The sequence below is a fragment of the Pinus tabuliformis genome, chromosome 6 (genome assembly GCF_031772625.1).
Source record: "Pinus tabuliformis cultivar Carrire ecotype Pingquan chromosome 6, CPIR1, whole genome shotgun sequence".
Lineage (NCBI taxonomy): Eukaryota > Viridiplantae > Streptophyta > Pinopsida > Pinales > Pinaceae > Pinus > Pinus tabuliformis.
The window spans coordinates 1,549,109,709-1,549,135,716 of record NC_142292.1 but is presented as its reverse complement, the minus strand read 5'-3'; positions in this window follow the sequence as shown (position 1 = coordinate 1,549,135,716).

Here is a 26,008-nt window from a genome sequence, read left to right as displayed (position 1 = left end):
GTGTAAATGTCCTAAGTCTGTCATTTCAAATTTCTTTTTAAGGCTGGACTTCACATGGTTTATAAGGTTGGGATCACTACCAGTAAGAATAAGATCATCAACATAAAGAACAAGGATGATAAGAGAGTTGCCCTCTTTCTTGGTGTAGACAGTATTGTCAGAATGACACCTAGAAAAGCCAGATTCTAAAAGAAAGCTATCCATTTTGGCATACCAAGCCCGAGGAGCTTGCTTGAGGCCATAAAGGGATTTCTTAAGTCGACAAACAAGGCTGGAGTCTGTTTGTATGAAGCCAATGGGTTGTTCCATATAGATTTCTTCCTGCAAGTCCCCATGCAAGAAGGTAGATTTAACATCCATCTGATGGACTTCCCATTTTAAAGAGGCAGCAAGGGAAAGAACAAGGCGGATGGAGTTCATTTTGGCAATAGGAGAAAAGGTTTCAGTGTAGTCAATGCCTTCAACCTGTGAAAAGCCCTTAGCAACGAGACGAGCTTTATGTTTATCAACTTTCCCATCTGGTCCATACTTGGTTCTGTAAACCCATTTACATCTAACAAGTTTGCGTCCCTTTGGTAGAGGAACAAGATCCCATGTATCATTTGTCATCAATGAATGATATTATTCATTCATAGCTGCTTCCCAATGTGGATGGCCTGAAGCTTCTGCAAAAGTGTCAGGATCATGATTTACTGGAGCTTGAGCCAGTAAAGAAGAGGCTCTTTCAAACTGAGAACGTGTACGTCGCTGATCTGTAGGATCACCGACAAGATCACCTGCTGCATCCCGAGTAGCACAGACCCATCTTGGAAGTTGAGGATCCTGAGAAGGTGGGGGAGGATTATCATCCTCGCTTTCATCATCTGAAGAAGAAATGTTTTCAAAGATAGAAGAGATAGGAAGAGGTGGCACATCCGCCGGACTAGGCTCGCAGGCCGATTTATTTTCATCAAATTTTACATCTCTTCTAATGATAACATTTTTGGACTTAAATGGAATAAGTCTATAACCTTTTACATCTTCAGAATATCCAACAAAAGTACATTTCTCACTTTTAGGTTCTAAAGCTTTATGCTTTTCATCTGGAATATGGGCCCATGCTTCACTTCCAAACACACGAAAGTGACTTACATCTGGTTTAATGGAACTCCAAGCTTCTTCTGGAGTGATATTCTCTAGAACCTTAGTAGGAGTGCGATTGATTATATAATTTGCACAATTAATTGCTTCGGCCCAAAAACTAAGACTGAGTCCTTTAGATTGCAGCATACAATTAGCCATTTCCTTTAAGGTGCGGTTTTTCCTTTCAGCTACACCATTTTTTTGTGGAGTGTATGGAACAGTATGTTGCATTTGAATTCCATTTTCGGTGCAAAAGTTGATGAATGTGGTTTTAACATATTCTCCACCATTATCAGTTCTTAGCTTAAGAATTTGATGTCCAGATTGTTTTTCAACAAATGCTTTGAAGGCCAAAAAAGTGGTAAATACTTCGCTCTTGAGTTTTAAGAAGTATACCCAAGTGCGTCTGGAGAAATCATCAATGAAAGTTAAGAAGTACTTGCAGCCAGAGAATGAAGCAACAGGAAGAGGACCACATAAATCACTGTGCACAAGCTGTAAAGGGGCTGAGGCGTGCCAAGAGGCACGTTTGTCAAAACTGTCCCGATGATGTTTTCCGAGTACACATCCGGAACAAACACCATCTCTGCAAGATACCATAGGAAGACCTGTCACCATATTTTCTTTACATAGATGCTGAAGGGAGCGATAGTTTAAGTGACCAAATCGCTCATGCCAAAGTTTGCTCACTTCATCATTATGAGCAACAAATACTGAGGGAAGATTGGATGACCCAAAGTTGTGAAACTTATACAACCTTTTGGAATCATCAGCAAGACCAGTAGCTAGAATCTGTTTAGGATCTTTTAGATCCTTGATTACAACATCATGAGGTGAAAATTCAACAATTTTACCTTCACCTGAATGAGTTATCTGATAGACAGATAGAAGGTTGCAGGATAAGGTTGGAACACATAATACATCATTAAACTGACCATTATCTAGATGAACAGTTCCAGTCCCTACAACATTAAGAGATCTATCATCACCAATATATATATATTTGGTGTTACAATCATTTAAAGAAGAAAACATGGCTTGGTTTTGGCCATGTGACAAGAGGCTCCAGAGTCAATGAGCCACTCATGAGAATGAGAAGAAGAAGAAGATACATTTAATGCATAACCAGACTGAGATGATTGACAATGAGATGCAGAAAGTGCCATTCCGGAAGTTGAAGTTGAAGTAGGCTCCACATGGATGTTATGTTTCTTCATTGCGGCTTCCAAGGCTTCCATCTTCTTAAAGCATTTAGATTCTAAGTGGCCATCTCGATTACAAAAGTTACAATGTCCATCAGTCTTCTTCCATTTGTTTTTATTGGTCTTATCATTTTGCTGAAATGATCTTTCATTTTGAGGCTGAAATGGTTTAGGACCATTCTTTTGAGGATATGACTTCTTAGGATTCTTTGAATTTGGTTGCTGCTGGGCGGCTAACGCTTTCATGGAAGAGTTTCCAAGATTAAGAAGACCAAGGTGTAAGAGTTTTTCTTGTTCTCTTATTAAGGAATCACAAAAGGAGTCAAAGGAAGGGGGCTTGTAGTCTTGTCCTTGACAAATGAAAGCTTCTCTTGTAGAATGGAAAGTGGAAACAAATACAGAGTAGGCTGGTCCCAACTTAGTAAGGATGGAATAAATAAGGTTACCATCGTCTTTCTTAACTTTAACACCTTCCAGGAGATATCTAAGGTTCTTGAATTTGGACAAGAAATCTTCAATGCAAGAAAAATTATTAGGATCCAAAGTAAGCAGCTCATTTTCAAGTTGATGGGCTCTAATTTCATTTTTAATCCCAAAAACTTTAGCAAGTTTTTCTAATGCTTCATGAGGAGTCTCAAGTTCCGCAATGTGGAATCTAAGATCAGGAGAAATAGACATCCCTATCAAACCACGTGCTTGATCTTGTCTATTTTCCCATTTTGCCGCCTTGTCTTCATCTTTCGGTTTCTTCTCTTGGTCTGTGGCTATTCTGAAGAGACCTTTACTTCTAAGTAAATCTTCGATGTAGGCTACCCATTGGAAGTAGTTAGTGCTGTCAAGAATGACTTGGCATGGGCTTTCCATTTTAAAAAAAAAAACTGAAGCTGAAGATGCTGAAAGTAGGTGTTCCAATGGATAGATCTCGAAAAAATAGGCGGTTTTAAAAAAAACGGCTCTGAAAAAGGCTTCCGGATGAAGAAGTTATGGCTTTTTGAAAAATAATTGTTGAAGTAGCCGGCAAAGTGCGCGAATGTGCGGGAATGAAAAAATCCGCCCCCACAAAATGGAGACTTGAACCCAAGACCTCTACTCTCTTAAAATAGCTTTGAACCAATTGATCTATACAAAAAATTTGAGAGAGATAGAGAGAGAGGGGGGGGGGGCCTCGGTTTGCGTGCTTGCCTTGAGAAAGTTCTTTTTCCCTACAAAACACAAAACACAAAACCCAACACGAAAATGCAAAGAAAAACGAACCTTGTGGCTCGAAGTTAGCTTTAGCCAAAAAACTAGAAATTTTAAAAAAATCTCAAAGTTAGCTTTAGCCGAAAAACTAAATATTTTTCTCAATGTTTCTGATTTTCTGAGATCACACTAAGGTGCAGGGAAAAGAGCATACGCATGAGAAAAATCCTTCCTTTCTGTTTCTGATTTGCCCAGATCGCACAGAGTCGCAGGGCAAAGAGCATACGTAGAAATGAAAGGTATAGATCCGGTTAAAAAAAAGGCTAAATAAACTGATACCGAAATAAGCAGAGAGAAAATACCAGTAAACTGCAAAAAAAAACACTGTATACCTCCCGATCTGAAAAATGACACAGCTAGGGCTACCGGAAACCTTTTCGCGTGAAACGAAAGGGGTTCCTCACTGGAACAGATGCTCCGAACACAACAGAGCAGTCCTCTCGGCCCGAAAGCAGTCAGAAACAGCAGATCTAGGAAACGACAGCCGCATGCAGTTCTACCGGCTTCAGATTTGGATCACCAACGGACGCGGCCCTCAAATAGCTCCGATACCATGTAGGAATTTACAGGGTAAGTTCCACAGAAAGAATACCAAAAGGACACCGCTCACAACCAGATCTCAAATCAATACACCAGTATTTTTGACGTGGTTAAAACCCTCAGAGTGCAAGGAGGGAAACAGTCCACGGCCTGTCCCAACGTGGGTACTACAGGCAATTTATTAATCAAAGAATGAAAATTTACATAAGCTTCTCTCATGCATGGATTACCCGAACAATGACCCTCCATGCGCTTTAAATAGAACTCATGGACCAATCGGGTGTCAAGCCACGGATCAAGTGTCGGTAATACCGAGGTGAGAGTGAACCGTCGGATCACTACATATCGTGACCGTCGGATTGTAAGTTACAAAATGTACAACGGTAAAGAAACACACTTTACCTAACTCTAACCTAACTCTATACTAGACCAAGTTGAACTTAACTATATCCTATGTGTCGGAATATCCTAACAGATCTAGGTCATCATTTGGGTGCCGGACCTAATGCCTCCCTGTTCTTGAAATTTAAAAATTCAAATAAGCATGCACCATGAAAAATCTACAAATAAAAAGCTTGATGCATACTCCAGAAACAACCTTTGATGTTTACTGAGGAATGTGCTCATGTAATAAGCTACAGGGTCATAGAATTGACTAGACGAATTTGCAGCTGCCTTATTTTCATGGAAAGTCTACTAACCAATATCTTCTTGGTCAAGGCAGCAGTAAATATGGTTTAGCTCCTCAGCTTTAGATTTTACAAGAAAAACTAGTCATTGGAAGCCTTCTCCCCACTCGTTGGTAAACCACTCGCTTTGAACATCCTTAATAATCTCGTCCTCCTCTGAATAATATGAATCATAAATCGGAGGGGGTTCTTGATCTTTTTCTCCAGGTCAAGGATGTGCATTGTAAACTGGAGCCTCTTTGTTGACCTCCTCGTGGGCCTCCTCTTCTTGTGCAACTTCCCGTGACTGGGATTGTTGTGTCTCTGCATCACTTGACTCTCCATCAGAGTCATATACATCATAGGAAGGAGAAACATCAAATTTGGCTGAATAAGACCTATGAGGATTTATTTGTAGCTCAATGATGTTTCCTTATTTTTATTCTTGGTTATATGGTGATGCTTCTTAATGTGAGTAGATGTTTTCTTGGAATGGAGTCTCAAAAAATCTTTAGCAGGGCCATTACCGTCAAGGATGTTTTCAACATTAAAATGTGTACAACAATATTCAAATAGAGCATTCGGTGGATATAATATTTTACAATAATGATGGAATGCCATATGAAAACATTTTAAGGAGGATATGCTGCCATGAAGTATTGTTTTGTACCAAACTCTAAAATCTTCTTCTAAAGAGTACACAAACAATTTCATTTTCGAATCTTAAAAAATAATACCCTGTTGCTCCATGCATTCATGAAAGTCTTTGAGGTGTTGGCTAGGCCTTCTATCTATGTTCCCACTGAATCTAGGAAAATAGGTATTCCATTCATGAAATGAAGGGGCATGATTGGGATAACCATCAATAGAAGAAAAATCTAGTGGGGCAAATTGGCTGGCCATGAATGTAGGAATGGCCATTTTGAAAACCTCCTAGGTGAGTGATCTCAGTTTCAAAGGTAGGGAAAGTTTTCAGCTGATTTAGCATCAGAGTGAGTATGAGGCTGCTTGAAAGTTAGGATGATCAAATAGAGATATGGATAATGGAGTCACCAGGATGTTTACCATAAAATTGAAATAGTGAAGTCGCCAAGGTGAGATATCTACAACCCACACTTCCCTTGCTCACCTAACAAGGGGAATGTAAAAATTTGTTGTACCTAGGGAAAAATATTCTAATCTATTCCCCAACAAGGCCTTCAGAAAGAAGTTGTATATTTTTTCTGGAAACCGTAGCAAAAGTGTTTCAGGAGACATAAAAAGCTTCCAAGAGACAACCTCTAGGTTGATTGTAGAGCAGTGCCTAGGAAATCTTAAATAGAGGAGTGATTTCGAAGATTATCAGTGAGGGTTTTTGGCAACACTCCAATTGTCATGAAGTTGAAAATATAACAAAAGGGGGCTTGGTTCAAATAGAGCTTCATTAAGGTAAACTCAAGCCAAGACATGGATCTGAATGTTCATGGGTTAAATCAGGCCAACATCAAAGATAAATGCCCTGTTCTGGTGGCAGACACACCACAACACAGAACTTAATATTGGCATTGTAGTAAAGTGAAGAGGAGGAAATAAAGGAGGGACTTCGATGCATCGGGTTGTAAATAGACATAATCCTAAGTAACAATGTTCAAACAGAAATATGGAAGAGGGAGGTGGTGGAATGCTAGAAACAGTGGAGCACTAATGAAGGTTTCATGCCAGATTAATCATGGGTACTTTTATCGCCAAACAACATGAGAAAATATGGGATCACACAGGTATTGTAGGTTAATAGTATAACAAAAATAAATATGTCTTGTACACAGGTACTGCAGGTTACAGACTAACATACGTAACTTTGTCTTAAACATAGGGATTGTTTGCTATTTAATAGCCTAGATAAATCCACGAATTAGGGAGAAACTCACAGTTTCATTACACTATTTCAGAGAAGGAAAAAGATATGTGAAATGAGATTTATAGAGGGGAAAACATATTACACATTTCCACTATTGGAATCATGAAAGAGTTTCATTAATATTCAAAATGAGTCCCATTCACCAGTCCATTTACATTCATCCATGTATAGCTCAAGTCCCTCATGAACAAGCTTCATAAAACCAAAATGGAACCACAGAATTGGACCACTACGAGCACAGAATTACAGAACATGTATTAAGTGTTTCTTTGCCTTATTTATATAGAGAAGGGGATTTGAATCCACATTTAAAAAATATCTTAGCCAAGGGCTAGCTGTCCGATTGACTAGTTGCCTCGAATTGCGATAGTTCTCCTGCCCAAAAATTATTACAATCGAGATTTGATTACTTTCTTTAAAATGAAAGAAATACAAAAATATTAAGGAAAAATTATTAATAGTGAGGAAGACATCTCTCAACCATTCCTATTATGTCCTTTGGTTAGGCCGCATCTTTTCCATGATGTACCTTTCCTATTATTCATCTGGTTCCTATCACTTTCGCCTTCACTTCCTGACTTCTCCACTCTCTGGAGCTGATAACGATTGACAGTGGTTGCCTGTTGCAGAGTAGAAGTGGAGATTTTCCTAGAGGTCCTTCACAATATGTTTGAGTGGAGCCCCATTCTGAGCCATTAATATTCCTTAGTCCCCATATTAATTTACCATTGAACCATCCCCTCATCCAATGCCTCAACTATCGACCTATCCACCTTCAAAGCTCTATACCACACTATCGGGGCATCACTGTATTGAGATTTTTATTCTAGAGGACATTACAAATAAGGATTCCCGATGCTCCTTAGACCCGCTTTGGTTTATCCCCTTTCAGTATTTCTTCATCGTATGATTGGGAGGTTGTGACCTAGAGCTTATCCCTAAGGCGCTAGAGCCTTTAGATTCCTGTCCAGGGGCCTTTTCCCTTTATAAGTGCTTTGCATTTGGTTTCCTTAATTCTTCACACCCGTGCGCCTTTTATCGAAGCTCCTTTCTCAGCAAATCGCAATCGAGGTTTCTAGTTGGGACTTTTTCATTGGAGTCACAATGTGCTTGCAATCTCCGATTATAATAATCCTTTAGCGATCAACCCTTGGTTCCTCAGCTCTTTATGTGATCGCGGGCCAGCCCCCCTTATCGAAGCCCCATAATCAGAGGTTCACAATCGAAAATCCCTTTTTGATGCAAACCACAACCTTCAATTGTCGATCATCAATCACCCTTCGTGATTAGCCCCTCATTCTTTTAGCTTTTTATGTGAATGTGGAATAGACCCTATATCAGAGCCCCTTTATCACACTTTCCCATGTGTTCACTGCATCACAAAGTGTTAATAATCCTCAACCTATGATTTTTTATTTTTGATGTGATGTCATCACTGCCACGTTGAAATTCCTAAATGGTGACACGTGTCACCCGTATATTCCCTCTTTGGACCCTTCAAAATGCCAGATCTACATGCCACATGTCCTTTGTACTACCACGTCATGTTGACGTTAGTGCCACCGTGTCTTTACCGGATCCAATAATATTATGTGACATGGCCTCTTGGAGGAGAGAGAAAAAGGCCCGTCTGTCCTTGGTTTTGCACTGATTTCCTTTGTAAATAGCTTTTGGCCTTTGCGGTGATTCAACACTAACATATCGCAACTTGTAATATCGCAATATTTAGAGTTGTCACCTCGTTGGCGTGCCGATCAACCATGATGTTGTGAGAACAATCACTGATCACAGAGACGTGCCATGACAATGGAGCTGTTCAAATCAGGACCATTGATGAGGAAGGCATCCCTTGCTTGTCAATGGATATAGGTTGAAGGTGTACAAAAGATCTCTGTCCAGGGAAGAGTTCATCAACACCATCGGCAAGGAGTTAAATGTGATTGGAGTTATCATATATTCCAAGTCATAGAATTTTTGAAAATTGTTTTTATTTGTGAGAAAAGGGAAAAAAGGAAAAATACAATAAGAGACCTAGATGAAAGCCTCCATGAGTCATCTAAGGCTAGCTCTTGGGTTGAAAACCTCCTTGAGGCATCCCAGGAGTGACAAAAGAGAAAAAACAAAAATAAAAGATCCCTGGGTGAAAAAATCCCTTGAGGCATCCAGGGTAGGTAGGCAGGTTGAAAACTTCTTTAGAGGTAGCCTATGTGTCGCTAAAGAAAAAAGATAATGAAAAGAAAAAACAAAAAGTACCATGACATGGAACTCCCACTTGTCCATTAATATTTTTTTTCCTTTTGCAGGTATCTGAAGATAGTGACAATTACAGAGCTACATGGGAAACATACTCAGTTTCATTCCATTTCTCTCTCTATCTACTCCATCTCATCCCTTCCAACCATGTCCCTACCACTAATATCCATTATTGGGCCTCAAAAATTAGTTTTTTAGCATTTTCTGGTATGCTACAGGAAGATCCTATAACACTACAGGATGTCCTGAAATGCTACAGTAAAGGGGGACCCAATACGAAAAAAATGTTTCATGCTTATTCTAGGTTGCTTAGGAGCCCTAAAATTAATTAAAATAATCACCTACCACCCATGCATCCCCGATTCACATCACCATACCCATAAATAGATCTGTCTCATTCAAAAAAAACACAGGAAAATGTCAAAAAATATAATAAAAAAAGGGAGGAATGTCCTCCATCGCAACAACCCTTCACCACTCCATCAAAGCTCTACTATCATGCTCCAACTCCTACACCACTTTCCACCATCACTCTGAAGAAAAAACCTTGAAAAGGCAAAAAAAGAGGTTGCTATAGGATTTCCTGTAGTAGCTAGAGGATCTCCTATAGCAGCTTGTGCCACTACTGAAAACAGCTTGAAGCTCAATTTTTATGTTGAAACAAAGTAAGGAAGAGTACCATTATCCATGGGTACCTTCTTCTTCCTAGAAATACTCCACGACAACAACAACAAGAAAAGGATATCAAGCACCTGCACACATGAACAAGACAAGAAGTCAGCTATATAGGAGCTATAAGAAAAACACAGAAAGAGAGCAATTAAGGACTTCCCTGAGTAGCAACATAGAAGTCAACTACTCCAGCATGCACCAATCAACAAAAGGTAGGATCAAGTATGGTAACTTACTTAGTGTTTCCCTAGGTACGATATGATAAAAACCGTGAAAAATGTTGAAGAAAGGTCTTTTTTATAGATGGAGGTTGTCAGTTAACTTGGCCACCCTCAACCCGTGATCAAAAAGTGATATTTCAGTCATCATGCAACGTAAGGATGTCACATCAGAGGGAATCAACTAGAAAAGTGGTTGAATCAGTTAAGAGGGAGTGGATGATGATTACGAGTAAGTGAATTATGATCCACTGTAGGACAATGGTTCAAACTGGGAAATCTCATACCACTTCCAGCTAGCACAACGCTCCGAGTCTTGACCATAAATAGCATAAAACCCCAAAATTTCATGCATTTTTTCACTCATTTTGAAATCGAGGAGATAGGGACCAACTTTAAATCCATCAAAAAAGTTGAACCATGCTCTGTACATCCTAGAGGAAATAGCTACAAGAATCACAGAAGGCTACAAGAAGCTACAAGAAATAATGAAATTCCACAGGAAGTCTGCAAGTGTGTGCCTAGGGTCAACTTGGTCCCCAATTTTCATAATCCAAGGCATTACAATGAGAAGTAAGTATCCTATCTCTCCTTTGTCCATGGTTTTCTTAACTGATACACTCTGCACTATCTTAGTAATCACAGTCAAATTGGGAATTAAAAAAGGTTTGGGGCTATAAAAGTAAAAACAAAATGTGGGTATAAGGATTTGTAGTGGTTGCAGTCATGCACTAAGAAGTTTTAGCTCTCAGCTACCCTGAAATCCATACTAAATCTATCTTAGAAAACCTCCTACACTTAGCTGAAACCAGAGAAGAAAATGGGAGGGGGTTCAATAGAAGAGAACCCATAGATACATCAAGAATTCACCTTCATCCCTATGTGGTAGACATATTTAGGAGGAATCACTAGTTAGGCTTCTTTGAGTTTCTCAAGGGATATGATGATGATATAAATTATGAGTTTTCCATGGCACCAAATCCTCAAGCAATAACAGATGCTACCACCATGGTAAGAGGGTTTTCCATTCCCATCACTATTGAGTTAATCAACATAGTGAAAACACTTCCTCTAGGGGTCAATTGCAAAAGGGAAGACAAGGCCAACAACACCTTTGATAAGAAAAAATTATTCAACAATTATGAGAGTCCAATTGAAGACAAAAACGGGGTCAGAAGGGAGAGTCTTCCCTATCCCTGGGATGAGGTAACCTACCACATCGTTAAATACATTTCTTGTGAAGGGAGACTAAGTGTAGTCTATGGGTGCGAGTTAAGGTTACTCCATGAATTGAGATTTTGAACCAGTTTTCCCATAGCCCGAAGATTAAGTGTGTCGTATTTTCTCCTACAATCAATCATATACATGAGACAGAAGGTGAAAGAGGGAAAGCAACAATAGTTAGCATACCATGGTATAATCAAGGTAATAGTAGAGGATTCTTTGAGTAGATCAAGAGTCCTTATACTCTGGTCCACATTCAGATATATGGACAAAGAAGCATTACTGAAGACCCAATTCCTTGCACTTGGTGAGAACCTAACTTCAAGTGAAGAAGGAGAAGAAGAATAAGGAGAATAAGAAGAAGGAGAAGAAGAAATATAAGAAGAAGGCGAAAAGGAAGAAGAAGAGGCATAGACAGACAAAACAGAGGAAGAAGACAAGGAATACAGAAAGAGAGAAGAAGAGGAGTAGCAAAAAGAGACCAGCCTTGAGAAGACCACTATACTTGAAGAGGAGGGGGTATCTCCATATCAGGGAAGTTTGTCTCTTGAACCCACTGAAAAGGAGGCATTCGCTGCCTTAGCTTCTTTGAGCACATCAATCAAATCCACAAATAAAAGATAGAGACAAACTCCCCCCTATTTCAAAATAAGAAGAAGCACTAGGATTAAGAAAGGGAAACCACAAACCCCCATAAAAAACCCTATTGTAATTGAAGAATCACCAAGTAAACTAGAGGAGCTAGAATCCATGGGGATGAAGGTTGAGAAAGTCACATCACTAGGAGAAACCCCAAAGGCTCCCATTACCTATGTCAGGAAGCCTGTCACCAGGTCAACCTCAGCCAAGCAGCATAAGGCACCTGTAACACTCCAAAAGAAATGAAAAGGCTTGTTGCAGGATTCCAAAAGAATGTTATAGGAAACGTTGGAAGTGCTATAGGAAAGGAAGAAAGTGCCACATGAAGAGAAGTAGGGGCACAAAGGAGGCCAAGAAGCAACACCGGAAGCACAGGAGGGGGAAGCTTCTCAAAAGATAGTTGAGGGAGATTTTACAGAGTTATAGGAGCCTAGTCCACAACCCAACTTGAGCTCCTACTACAAGTTCATTGAAGGAGGCAGAGTGATCCCATAGAAATTTGCAATCCATCTCTTCTTTAAACTTGAAAAATAAAGAGGAAGGACACATTGATGGATGCAGATTGCTAAATCAAAGAAAGTAGAAGATGTGGCCCTTATGGAATAAAAACTCCTAAATATGGGGAAGGAGTTGAGTGAATTGAGAGATAGAGAATACACCATGAAAACATAGCTGCAGGAAGAAAACACATGGCTGAGGAGGAAATTGCAAGAAATGGAGACCCAATTTGCTACCATGGGAAGCCTCTCCATGGAGGCCCTTCAATGCAGAATTCCATCCAAATCCTATGCACTTTACCTCAAGGACCAATGGATGCAATTCCAAATTAAGACATTGGAACAACATGAGACCATTCCATTCCAAGATTACAGGAGGTTCATTAAATGGTGTGAAAAGAGTACCCTTGAGGACAAGGCCAAGGTATCTGAATTCTACCTGCACAACCTTTCCTTAATAGACCTGAATGTTTGGGACCCCAATGTAAAGTTGGGAGACATGTAGTTGGTGTCCCTTGCATCATGGATGAGTCATGAGGAAGCGTAGGCTCAGGAGGTGAATAGAATAGTAGAAAAAAGAGGAAAAGGAACCCCTCTACATTAGGGAAGAGAAAATAAATTCAGATGTTGTAATCAGTAACCACAACATCGTTACCAATGATTTTCAACTTGAACCAAGATACCTAGCTACCTAAGAACATGCCAACTCCCATTTTGAGGACACTCTAAGGCTATTGAGGAGTGAGATCCAAAAAACATGCCAAATGAGATGGAATAACCTACCACATAATCTCAAGATCAGGGAGTATCACTCTCCTCAAAGATTGGGGAATGCATTAGAGAGATAACCCCTGTATAAAAAGGCCATGCAAAGACTAAAGATCAATTGGATTGGACATAATCTAAGTCCACCTTTGTTGTTGGGTTAAATGGAAGGTAGGAAGGAAGAAGAGTAAAGAAAGTAGTGGGAAGAGATATAGAAAAATGAAAGGTTCTATCCTCAGGAAGATATACCATCCACATAAACTTGGGATGTCAGGGAGGCCACCAGGGCTATGAAGGATATGGATATAGATGACTAGGTTCCTCAGAGGATGAGAAACAATTTCAGTAGGGGGTAATGATGAGGCTCATCAATAGGTAAACTATATGGGTCAAAATGCCACTCTACATCTTATTAAATTGTATTTTCTCACATTTATTTACAGATTTTATTATATTTTTCTTAGTGAGAAGAGTAAAGGAGAGTTACTCTATCCTATGGCCTAATGTGTGCTAAATGCAGGAAATTGGAGTAGTTTTGAGATGACTTGAGTACAGGTACATGAAGTAAACAAGAAAGAGATATTATAGGAAGTGGTCTCCCTTCTTAACTCCTCAGATCATTCGAAGATTCTCCCACTCTATCTGATCAACTAAGTGTCCCTAGTAGCCAAGCATGAGTTCATTGGCAGCCAATATAGTGCTAGTCACGGAAGAGTTATTCTCGAGCTAGGGAGCCTAGTATCCCCATTTTCTAGGGAGCTATTTGTAGCTCCAGTTTGGTATAAATAAGTAAGATAAGGCAATCATTAGGGTTCAAAGTTTCATTGTAGCCAAGAGGCCATTAAGTTTAAGCACATTTGGCTATTATTGTTATGATGTATTTGACATTTTTATGATAATAAGAAATTTTGTTTCGAACTAGCACTATGTTGACTTAGAGGGTTGAAGCTCTTGGGTTAGGGTGCAACCCTAGTAGAAGAAGTTCCTCTCATTTTTATATGTATTCTTAACTTATAATGTTGATTTACTGTTGAAGTTTCTCTATGTTTCTGTTTAGCTTAGAATGCTAATTAAGTTATGGCTTATCCATGCTTTGATTAGCCTAAAGAGTAGATTAGTGTTGTAGTCTAATGAAGGAAAACATAAAAGAAACTATTGTGACAATGACCCCTATCCCATCTCCCTTGTGGGATCATCATTAGGGGACACCACTCTCGCAGCCCAAAAATACAGTTTGTCTTTTATTCATTGCTTAGGTTAAGTTTCATTTTTAGCTAGATAACTACTTATGATTCCTTGTAAATATTTAAAGTTCTTAGTTTACTTCTTAAGATTTTTGTAGCTTAGAAGGTAGTCCATTCCATAGATATAGTGTCTAAAAATAGTTAGGCCAAACTTTCTAAATTCAACTCATTTTTTCCATGTTGACACAAAATAATTTGCAAATGAAAAGAGAAATAGGTTTTATTTCAGGGATTTTTGATCTATAGGGATTGTTGATCTGTAGGAATGGACACCTCCAACCAACTCCACCTAGGGCTTCTCCACCTTTTGTTGAATCATACCGTCCCATACTTCGAACCTCCGCTTTCTAGCCACCACGAGCAGGTTGTCTGGGGAAGATCCATCCTTCCTGAAGTACTAGGCTTAGCCTTGGGTGATGTTCACCTCCCCTACACATTACACAATTGTCATGTCCCTTTCCAACACTTCATGTCCCCATTATTTCCTTCGAAACCTTTCAGCCAACTTCCTGTAGCAGTACAGGACATCCTGTAGAAGTTTAGGACATCCTGTGGCAAACCTGTAGCAACCTTTTTTGACCCTGTCTCATCTTGAAATTGTAGTATAGCCTTGTGTAGGAGTAAATGAACCCCTCAACTTGGACTCCATGACGAGAAGTACCACCTAGACCAGCCCTTTCATTCCTTTCCCTCCTGCAAGATTAGATAGAATTAGCTTTTATATTTCTAAATTTAGCAATTAGAAATCTTATATATTCTACAAGTGTGAAGGACATAATTAAATTCATACATGCTTGGATTTTGAAATGATAGAATAACTTCCTATTTTCAAGTAGTTTTAGTAGCTAGATGATCAAGTGAAAGGTTAACATAATTTCCTTCCTGCAAGAGGTTTGTGTCTTTTCATAGCTAGATGATTTATGTCATATCATAGTATTTACAAGTTAGCAAGTTTCATTTCCTGAATTGACAAACATTTACTCTTCCTCCACTTGAACTAGTTTTACATTCCATTGTCAGTAGTTAGACTCCCTTTAGTCCAATAGAGCGATCGTCTGGAACCCTAATGGTCAAGTTCCCCAGTTGAGAAGTGACATGAGTAAAATGATGAATCTTCTCTGTATATAGCATTGTCACCTCAAATTTTGTACAAAACCGTAGGTTGATAAAGTAAAGTTGGTAGCCCTAGGAGTTGCAGCATTCTTGCTGCAATACTGCGACTTATCATAGGGTACCAACTTTTGAACATCATGGTTGAAGATTTACTGTGGTTCAACTTTTTGGAACTCTTAATGGATGTGACAGAACCTACAATTTACTCTGAGTGCATGGAGACTTCACATATGATACTTACTTTCAGTCGAGCAGTATTCAAGTAATATTGACATTAGACATTTGTACCATATCCTTGTTTCTTTCTTAGTCTTCCCATTTTTCATATTGGCTCTATCCTAAGATATATTAGTTGCAACAAACATTTTTGAAATAGTTTAGTTAATGGTTTATCTATATGCTACTGATCATGTTATCCATCTAATCAATATAATGAATCCAATTCAAAATAAGGTACATAGAGACATGATTTATTTTCTCTATAAAATGTGTTACAAAAACTCACAACAATAGCTAAAATCAACCATGGAGTCACTAACAAAGAGTATTTATGCAGTTTATTTTAATGGTTAAACTGGATTTGAATAAGGCATGGGTGTGGTAAATTACATATTGGATGCCAACAATTTGACCAAATTCCTAAAAGGAATGTCGTATCATGAAGTGCAACGATTGTTGGATAAAAAATGCATGGCAACATGACAATGAAACTATCAACAATGGAATCGAAATAATTCAATTAATGCGTCAGGAATGGGAAAACCATAATGAAAAGCAACAATAATCACTCAATATTCCAATAAACCAACTTAACAAAAAATTGAAATCTTACCTCCGGAATTAGGAAATGGAAACTCGTGCAAGCAAGAAAGATGCAAATAAGAACAAGGAAATTATTGTTATTTCCTATTGGAAAACATATTAGGGCTTGTACTTAGCACTCTAATATCCACATTACCAGCCTATATGACGTAAAGGAGGCGAAGCTACAAATGATTTTTGTGAAATCTAAACCAGGTGAAGCTGCAAATGCCTACTGTGAAATCTAAACCAGAATGAGAGAATGAAAAGTTTGTATATCTTTGAAGCCCTAAGAAATTGTATAATTTGGAAACATAGGAGCTCATGGGTAATCTAAACTAGGCGAAGCTGCAAATGCCTACTCTGAAATCCAAACCAAAATGAGAGAATGAAAAGTTTTTATAACTTTGAAATCCTAAGAAATTGTATAATTTGGAAACATAGGAGCTCATGGGTAGCAAAGGAAACATTGCTGCTTTTTATGGTTTTGCAAAAGGCCCGAAGATAATGGAAACTTGTGCTAGGTGTCATTATGGAATATAGATTATATAATAGTTATATTTATAGATAATTATTTATTAAAAATATACAAAATTATGTTTACACATAAAATTATTGAATGCTTAAATTTTTTTAAAAATCTAATAATAATAAAATGAAATCCATTCAATAATAAAAATAAGGAAAAATCAATGTAATATGGAGGGTTTTTTCTTTTGTTTTTTAAATGAACCACACTAGTTGGTTCGAAACGCGTCGACAAATGTTTGTCTACATGTGATTTACGCCGAAGTTAGTCTTGCAAATATGAGTTTACTATTTAATTTTCCCAAAACTTTAATAAACTTTAGGAATTGTTTCTAAAAATTTACAAATTAATTAAAAGTCAAAGCATTTAGACTCAAACTCATTACAATATACTATGTCTTCAGCGGGTATAAAAATAAATTAATGCCATGGGGTGTGTCACTCATATGGGAATTATACATATCTTCCTTGCTAAGTTATAAAATGTGTTTGGATTTTCTTAATGCAATAAAATTCATTATGCTCTTCATTATATCTTGAGATGTTCAACTTGCACCTAATAAATCAATAAAGTTAAAATAGGTTTTCCTTTGTCCTTTGCATATCTTCATCCTCGTTAATCTTGGTCTTAATATATTAATTGTCTTATGGCGACCTTGAGGTATCTCTCCCATTAGTTGCATGGCTTTTAGTTGTCATTTAGTGACATTTCTTAGACTTGATAACATGTTATTTAATTTATGAAAAATTGTTATTGTCCATATTATTGTTAAATATTAATATTAAATATGTTGGTTTTAAGCATGGTTTAGTAAGAAGTTCCAAAAAGGTTTATAGATTGTCTTCTATAATGTAATGATTCATTACTTGATGAAAATGTTATGGATATTTTTTTTAATGATTTATTGATTGATGAAATTGTTCTGGATATTTTTTTTAATGATTCATTACTCGATGAAATTTCTATGGATCTTTTTTTTAGTATATTAACTTTTATGTGATAAATTCAAAAGTCACCTCCTTTTGATATTTTCATTGGTCAATTTCCCTTAAGGTCATCAAGTTCACCATTCGCTCATGGGTTAAGGAAATATAGGAATCACGAAGTGGCATTGTCCAAGAACTTAAATCTTGAAACATGTTTTTTTTATTCACATTACACTTCCTTTGTGTGCAAATTCTCCATGAAAATAGTCTCATGGAACATGAGGGGCCTTAATAGTAAAGGAAAACAAAGACTCCTAAAATAAAAATTGTAAGCAAAGCACCCATCAATAATATTGATACAATAAACAAAGATATTAAGTGAGGTTCTACCTCATATAATTAGCAAATGGGGGAGGAATTTCCAAGTATTAATGATTGATGCTTAGACATACTTGGGTGGAATGACTATTATTTGGAATGATCGAGACATCAAGGTTACCAATATGTTTACGTATTTTCGCATTATGACAATACAATTTTAGTTAATTGGCATCGAGGACTACTACCATGTATATAATGTCTATGAATCCAATATAACAAATGGCAAACCTCTATTTCTCAATTCTATTGCCACCACAAGTAATTTATACTCCCCATATCCATGCATTATTGGGAGTGACTTCAATATTATCAAGTCTCTCAAAGAGAAGAAAGGATGAATCACACTATTTACCAAGAGATTTTGGAAGCTATACCATCAAATCCCTATAGTAGTCTCTAGTAAAGTGCTCAAACAATGAGTCTCCAAACCACACATGTGGATCAATGAGATCTAATACATGTGTGTGTGGTGACTAACTTAATACACTGTTCTAATAACTCCATGGACTTAAGTATTTCACTCCATCACATAAATTGACCATAGTGTTACATAAGTAAACCAAGAGTAGAAATGAAACCCTTAGGCAAAAAGAATTCCCTAGATCCTCAATTAGGTTCTTAAATGATGAAGTGAAAATGGAAGGGGAAAAGAGGACTTCATGATTTAACCATCATAAACATGTCATCAAGTGTGACTAGGAGAGTATATATTCATATGATTTCGAAAGAGGGAATGAATACATGAGTTACTGTTCATTGGGCCTTATTTTTCTTTCTTTCTATTTTTCTTATATATAGGACTTAGAGAATGAGGTTTTCATAAGTTTGTTACAACTCATAGATATAAGATTTACATGAATTTTCACTTCAACCTTAGAGTTTAGAGTTAGATACATCATTCTAGTGTATCTTTAATGATTTTGGCTTTCACTTTTTGACGAAAGGGGAAATATTTTTCCACAAATCTATGAATTCTTAATCATCAATGTGTCATGTCATGAAAACGAATTAATGATGTTATTCTTTATGAAAACGATGGGTATTCTTGAGAAAAACTTATGCTTGTGGATGTCTCCTCCCTAGTCAAGAGGGAGTGAGGGTGGACACCATAATCTCCATGTGTCATGTACTATGGCCAGGAATAAAAATCATAAGCCTAGTAAAGACACCAGTAGGGAGAATGGTGGATTGGATAAACATATAGGACTGATATTCTTTGATAATTTGTACTTTGACTAGGACTAACCTCCATAAGGCAAGTACATTAATCCAAGATAAGAATAGTCATGAGGATCGAAATTTCCTGGGGTCAAGTATTATGACAGTGGGGTAGGAAATGGTCATGTGACGACATATCTGGTGAACATCCTCATGGGGTAAGTTCCTAGAGATGAAGTGGTGTCCAAATTTATGCCTCCTAACATTGGGCTCTGATCTAATGGAGAGATAGATCTTGTTAGTCAAGGCCTTGCTATTTTGACAATGTTGGCTATGATGGTGTAAATCATCATTGAAGCTTATCAATCCATATCCTTTCCTATATGAATATTTCAACTTGAGATTACTTTTTGTGTCATTATGAATACCTCCCTGGTTTAGAGGGAGTTTTAAAAAATGTAACTAGTGCCATTCTTCATAATGCAATAAAACGTAATTTTTATCATTGATATTTATTACTATATCCATTATTATTATTACTTTATTTTGTTCAAAGCGTTTTCTTCATGCTTATAGAGTCAAGAGGAAATTATTTTGACTTAAGAAAAATGCATTTGAGTGAAGTCCCATTTTGAATTTTGACATAGATAGAAAATGATTTTTTAGTTTGAGTCAAAGAATCAACATATGACCAAGTCAGCCTGAGAGGTAGCTATTTGATCCTCTTGGATATATTTATATATTATTCAACTCGATCACTTGAAATAACAATCACTTATCAACAAAGAACATCGTTGCTTGTGCCAAACAAGAATAAAAGATAGTCGAAATTAAAGGAGAAATAAACTATGATTTTTTCAGTCTGTTTCTATGCACATGTGTGAAGGTTTTATGGCTTCTCTATGAAAATGACAGGACTGAACTTCATCCTTCACTGTAGGTCCAAAAATTATGTTATTTGACTATATTTTAGAGTCTTTGATCAACACTGACTTTTGTTGACTTTTACTTGGCTGGAGGAGACTTGGAGGAGGGTTGACATGGATATTTGTGGCAATATTGGTATTTGTATTGGGTCTTGCATATCTCATTTTCATCTAATTTTATAAGAGAAGGATTTTTTGGGATTCCCCCCTTATGGGGCTTTTGCCTAGCTTGGAGCCTAATTCCTGTTGTTCTTTGTTTCCTTATGATCTTTGTGTTTTGCATTTTTGTGTAATTAGTTGATGAAGAAGACAATCTAAGTAATAAGAAGCCAAAAAGAATTCACAAGTAATTATCAAGTTAAGATAAATCAATCATTTTCTTCTAACACTTGGTTTCTCAACATGAAGTAGAGTAATAGGTCCTATGACATCCAACCTGCGATCTATGACGAGAAATTCTTTGTACACTTTTTGAAGAAATATGTCCCATTGAGGGGGTCAAGAAGAGGTATGAGGCATCACCAATTTTATAGTTGAAGAAGTTTTCATATTGCAACAATGTAAACTTGGAAACGAGAACTAACTCAAAAGGGGATCTCTAGCCAAAAAATCCCCCAAAACCATGAAAATCAACTTGAACATGAAAAGTGTTGATGCTGGAATAACAATTTTTTTTCTAGGGTAAATTTTCAACATTTTTAAAAATGGCAGTGAAAACCAATTTTTTGTGCAAAAATTGTACAATAAACACCCAAAAAACCAAAAGTGTTGATGTGTTGATGTTGAAATAACATCTTTTTTTTCACGATAAATTTTCAACATTTTGAAAGAATGGCGTAAAAGATTTTATCATGACTCCGAAAAACATTAAAACTTCAAAATAATAATGAAAAGATAAATAAAAAAATAAAAAATAAAATAAAAGTAAATAAAAATATATATTTAAAGAAAAACGTACAATTAAAAAAATGACAAAAAAAAAATCAAATATATAAAAAGGAGAAAAAAATCAAACATAAAAAAAGAAACAAAATTAACCTAAAAAAGAGAAAAAAAATTCAATTATAAAAATGTTAAAAAAGAAAAACAAAATTAACCTAGAAAAATAAGTATTAAAAAATAAAAAATAAAAATACAAAGAACTACATAATAACGAAAACATGTTTTCAAAAAAACATAAAAAACGTAAAAGAAAAAAATTATGTTGTAAATGATAAAAAAAAAGATTTGTTTTTTATAAAAACTATAAAAATAAATAAATAAAAATACAACAATTTTAAAATATTAATTTTTTTTAATATAAAAACATAAAAAAAATTGTAGGATGAGGCCCCTCTGATTTCAGCCCCGCCCAGGTATATATATATATATATAGATATATATATATATATATATATAGATATATATATATATATATATATATATATATATATATATATATATATATATATATATATATAATTTGGTAGATAGTTCTTGTTTTTTAAGTGTGTGGTGTTGAAATCTGATTCTGATTTCAGCCCCGCCTAGGGCTTCCCCCCCGGGCCCCTAGGCAGGGCTAGAGTCCGATATTGGACTTCAGGGCCACCCACCAATTTTTATTTTTATTTTACACTTTTTTAATAACTTTTTTTTAAGATTTTAGTATTAATGTTCTAAAGGTTTTAATTAATTAGTTTTTTTTTTAAATTTGATTTTTTTTTTTTTTATGTTTATTATAAATTTTTTATTTTTATTTTCATTTTTAAATTTAATTTTAAATGTTTTTTAACTTTTGTTAGATTGTTTCGATTTTTGTTTTTAAATTATCTAAAAATTTATTATTATTATTATTTTTAAATAAGATTTGTTTTCATTTTTTTTATTTTATTTTATTTTATTTATTTTTAGTTTTATTTTTTTAATTTTTGTATTTTTATTTATTTTGATGGTTTAGATTTTTTTTTTTCAATTTTTTTTATCGTTTACAAGATAATTCTTTTTTTTACTTTTTTTTTGTCATATATATATATATATATATATATATATATATATATATATATATTTGATTTGGTTTTTTAAGTAATCAACACTAAAAAAAAGAAATAAGACAACTAGAATAATTGTTAAGTAATCAAGACTTAAAAAACATATCCATAGTTAATACTTAGAAAATATGTAGTGTCAAAAATAAGTCCTCCAAAAATAAGGGTTGATGCTGCATCATCACCTTTCAAAATCGGCATGAAAAATCGCTGAAATTTAAAAACATATATTTATATTTGATACAGAAGAAAATTTAAAGTGTCAAAAATATGCTTCGAAAAAAAATTCATTCTGAATCAACTTTTTTCAAAATCAGATGATTTTTTTGCTATCTCAAAAAAATGGGTAATCATATGAGTTCCCGTTTCAAAGTTTACATTGTTTTTCTTTGTCAATTTTGGCCCTATGTAGGAAATAAAATATGGAAGGAGGTGATCCCCTTGCAAGAGTTCAAAAGGGGAAGGCCACATAAGGCCTTATATAAAGATCTAAATCCAAGGATCTCCCTCATAAATAGAGTTAGACATGTATTGAAAGAGAGTAAAAAACAATCCATCTAAATCTTCATAAAGACAATAAAACATCCTTTGAATCTCATAATAAATGGAGCATCTACAGATAAGGTGACCCTCTAAATCTATCTCATGCAGATGGAAAAGCTAATAGATATTGTTAAGAAGAGGAAAATATCCCAAGAGAGAGCTAAAATGTAAAAACTCTAATAGTAATACATATGCACAAGATGATCTTGAAACTAGTAACTTCATGAATCCATGATTGTAAGGTCATTGACATTATCATAATCATTTTCATCGTCTGCATTATCATCATCATCACCACCATGATCATCATCATTATTGTCATCATTTCATTATCATCATAATCACCTTTCATGTCGTCATCATCATCATCATCATCATGATTATGGACATTGTCATCAATTGTTCATAATTATAGGTGTCGTAAGAAATATCATCAACTCAAAAAATGTTATGAGTGCTAGAAAAGGGTTGTTCGGACACATGATATATGAAGGAGAAATAAAAACTCTATTTTTGAGAGATGATCGATGATCATCATCATCACTACCATTATCATCGTCATTATCATTTTCATCATCCCCATCATCATTGTTGTCATCGTCATCATGGACATCATCATCATTAACATCGACATCATCACTCATGCCATTATTGTTTTTGATGATCACCTAGATGATAATAATGATAATTATGACTTGGAAGATGATGCCAAAGATAACAATTATGATTATGACCATGACAACATTTAAAAATTGGGAAGATTGGCCAAGGTCATTAGCATCGTCATCATCACAATCATTTTCATCATCATCATCATCATTGTCATTGTAACCAACATCGTCTTTATCAACATTATCATTATCATCATAATCACAATTCATGTCATCGTCATCATCTTCATTATCATCATCGTCATAATTATTGACATTATCATCAGTTGTTCGTAATTGTCAATGACATAATAAATATCATCAATGCAGAAAATATGATGAGTGTTGGAAAAGGGATACAAAAGTGAACAAAAAAATGTGGGAAACAATAGACGTAAAATTGGATGAAAAGTCGATGCAACATAAGTAGATGTAAAACAAGACAGAGAAATTGACACAAAAGTGGATGTAAAAGTAGATGCAATAGTTGATGAAAACTTGGACACAAAATAGTATGAAAACGCAAATGCAAAAGTGGAAGCAAACATGGGTGCAATAGTAGGCATAAAACTTAGCATGAGTTGTGGTAAAAAAAATGTGGATGCAACAATGGACGCAAAAAAGGACAAAAATTGGATGCAAAAAGGAGGCAAACTTAGATGCAAAAAAGGATGTAAGCATGGACCAAACATGGGTGCAACAATTGACACAAAATTAGATGCAAAAGTGGACGCATTAGAAGTGAATGTAAAAGTAGATGCAAAATGAGATGCAAAAACATAAACAATATTTGATGCAAACTTGGACACAAAAGAGGATGAAAAACTAGATGCAAATCTGGAAGAAACTCTGGGTTTCAATGATAAGCACAAGATATGGCACAAATTTTGATGCAACAAAAGTGGATATAAGAACAGACACAAAAAAAAGATGAAAACTTAGATGCAATAAGGGATGTAAAAGTGGATGCAAACATGGGTGCAATAGGAGAAACAAAATCAGATGAAAAATATGAATGAAATGGAAGTAGATGCAAAAGAAGATACAAAATGAGACCCAAAACCCAACACATAAACCCAACACAAAAATGGATGCAAAAAAAGATGCAATATTTGATGCAAATATTGGATGCAAAATAGGATGCGAACATCAATGCAAAATTGGAAGCAAACGTGGGTACAACAGTAATTGAAAAACATGGCACAACTTGTGGCACAACAAAAGTGGATGTAATGATAGATGCAAAAAAATAAGCAAATGAAGATGAAAACAAAGATGAAAAAAGGAATGGAAAAGTGGACGTAAACAAGGGTGCAACAATGGATGCGAAATAGGATGCAAAAGTTTATGCAACAAAATTTGATGCAAAAGTAGATGCAAAATTAGACACAAACCTCTATGCAAAACTTGTCGCAAAGGGGATGCAAAACAGATGCAAACATTGAATTAAAAAAGGATGTAAAAGAGGATGCAAGAGATGATTCAAAAGTTGATGCAAGTGTAGGCACAAAAATTGGATGCAACAGAGGATGAAAAAGTAGGTGAAAGAAAATTAGGTTCCATACTTGATGCAAAACATGGTGCAAAGGATTGCACAAAACTTGACATAAAACCTGGCGTAAAACCTCGTGTAAAACCTAGTGCAAAACCTATTACAATACCTGGTGCTTAACTTGGTGTAAGACTTGGTGCAAAACTTGGTGCAAACATTGCATCAAGTTTTGCACAATATTTGATAAATGGACACAAATAGCACCAAAAATTGGCTTTAGACTCAAAAAAGGAAGCAAAAAGGGATGCTAATCATAGGGTTTTGCTGTAGTGCTAGTTCGATTGTCATGAATCCATCAAAACCCCTAGTTTTAATGGTAGCAAATGTAAATATCATGTCATACCACAGAGATAAGAATTATCTAAATCTAAATCATTAGTTACAACCACCAGAAGTGTATTTATGTGTCCATGAAATTGGGGAAGAAAATAAGACTTCATTTGTGCGGTTAAAATTGGAGGGCCATGCCATAACTTGGTGGGAAAGCCGCAATGAGACCTTGAGGTTAGAGGGAGAGCCTCCAGTGACTAAGTGGGAGGACTTAAAATCCCTCATTAACTCACAGTTTTAGAGAGGAGTAGTGTTGGAAGTTGCATCTATAGATTAACATCAAGAACAAAGAGAAAGACAATAAGAAGAAGAATATCATGGCCACTAATTCAAGCAACCAAGTTGAAAGAAGCTTGGACATGGATGAGAATATTTTATGTGCAGTAGTGGAAAGGAAGGTGAATCTGAGTAGCCTTTAGAAATAAGAAGAGAAAGAAATGACCAAACTCTTTCATATAAAGATACAGTTCAAGAAGACAAAGATTAATGCTCTGTTTGATTGAAGAACATAGGTGAATCTCATTGTAGTAGAGCTGGTCAAGAAATTGGTGTTGGAAGTTCATGATCATCCAAACCCATATCCATTGGGATGGGTAAACAAGAATGAAGAGTTGAATGTAACAAAACAATGCAAAACTAGATTTCCATTAGTGTTGATTTTATTGATGAAGTAGAGCTAGATGTGGTTCCCATTGATGTATGTGGAGTCGTGTTTGGAAGTCCCTACATGTACATGTGACATGAAATATTCATGTGGAGAGAAAACCAGTATTGGCTCATCAGGGATGGAAAATATTTCACCTTCAGTGTGCACAGAGGAAAGTAAAAAATTTCACTTGTAAGATCCAACCAAGACAAGAAATCAACTAGTCCAACAAGAAGTATGTTTTAC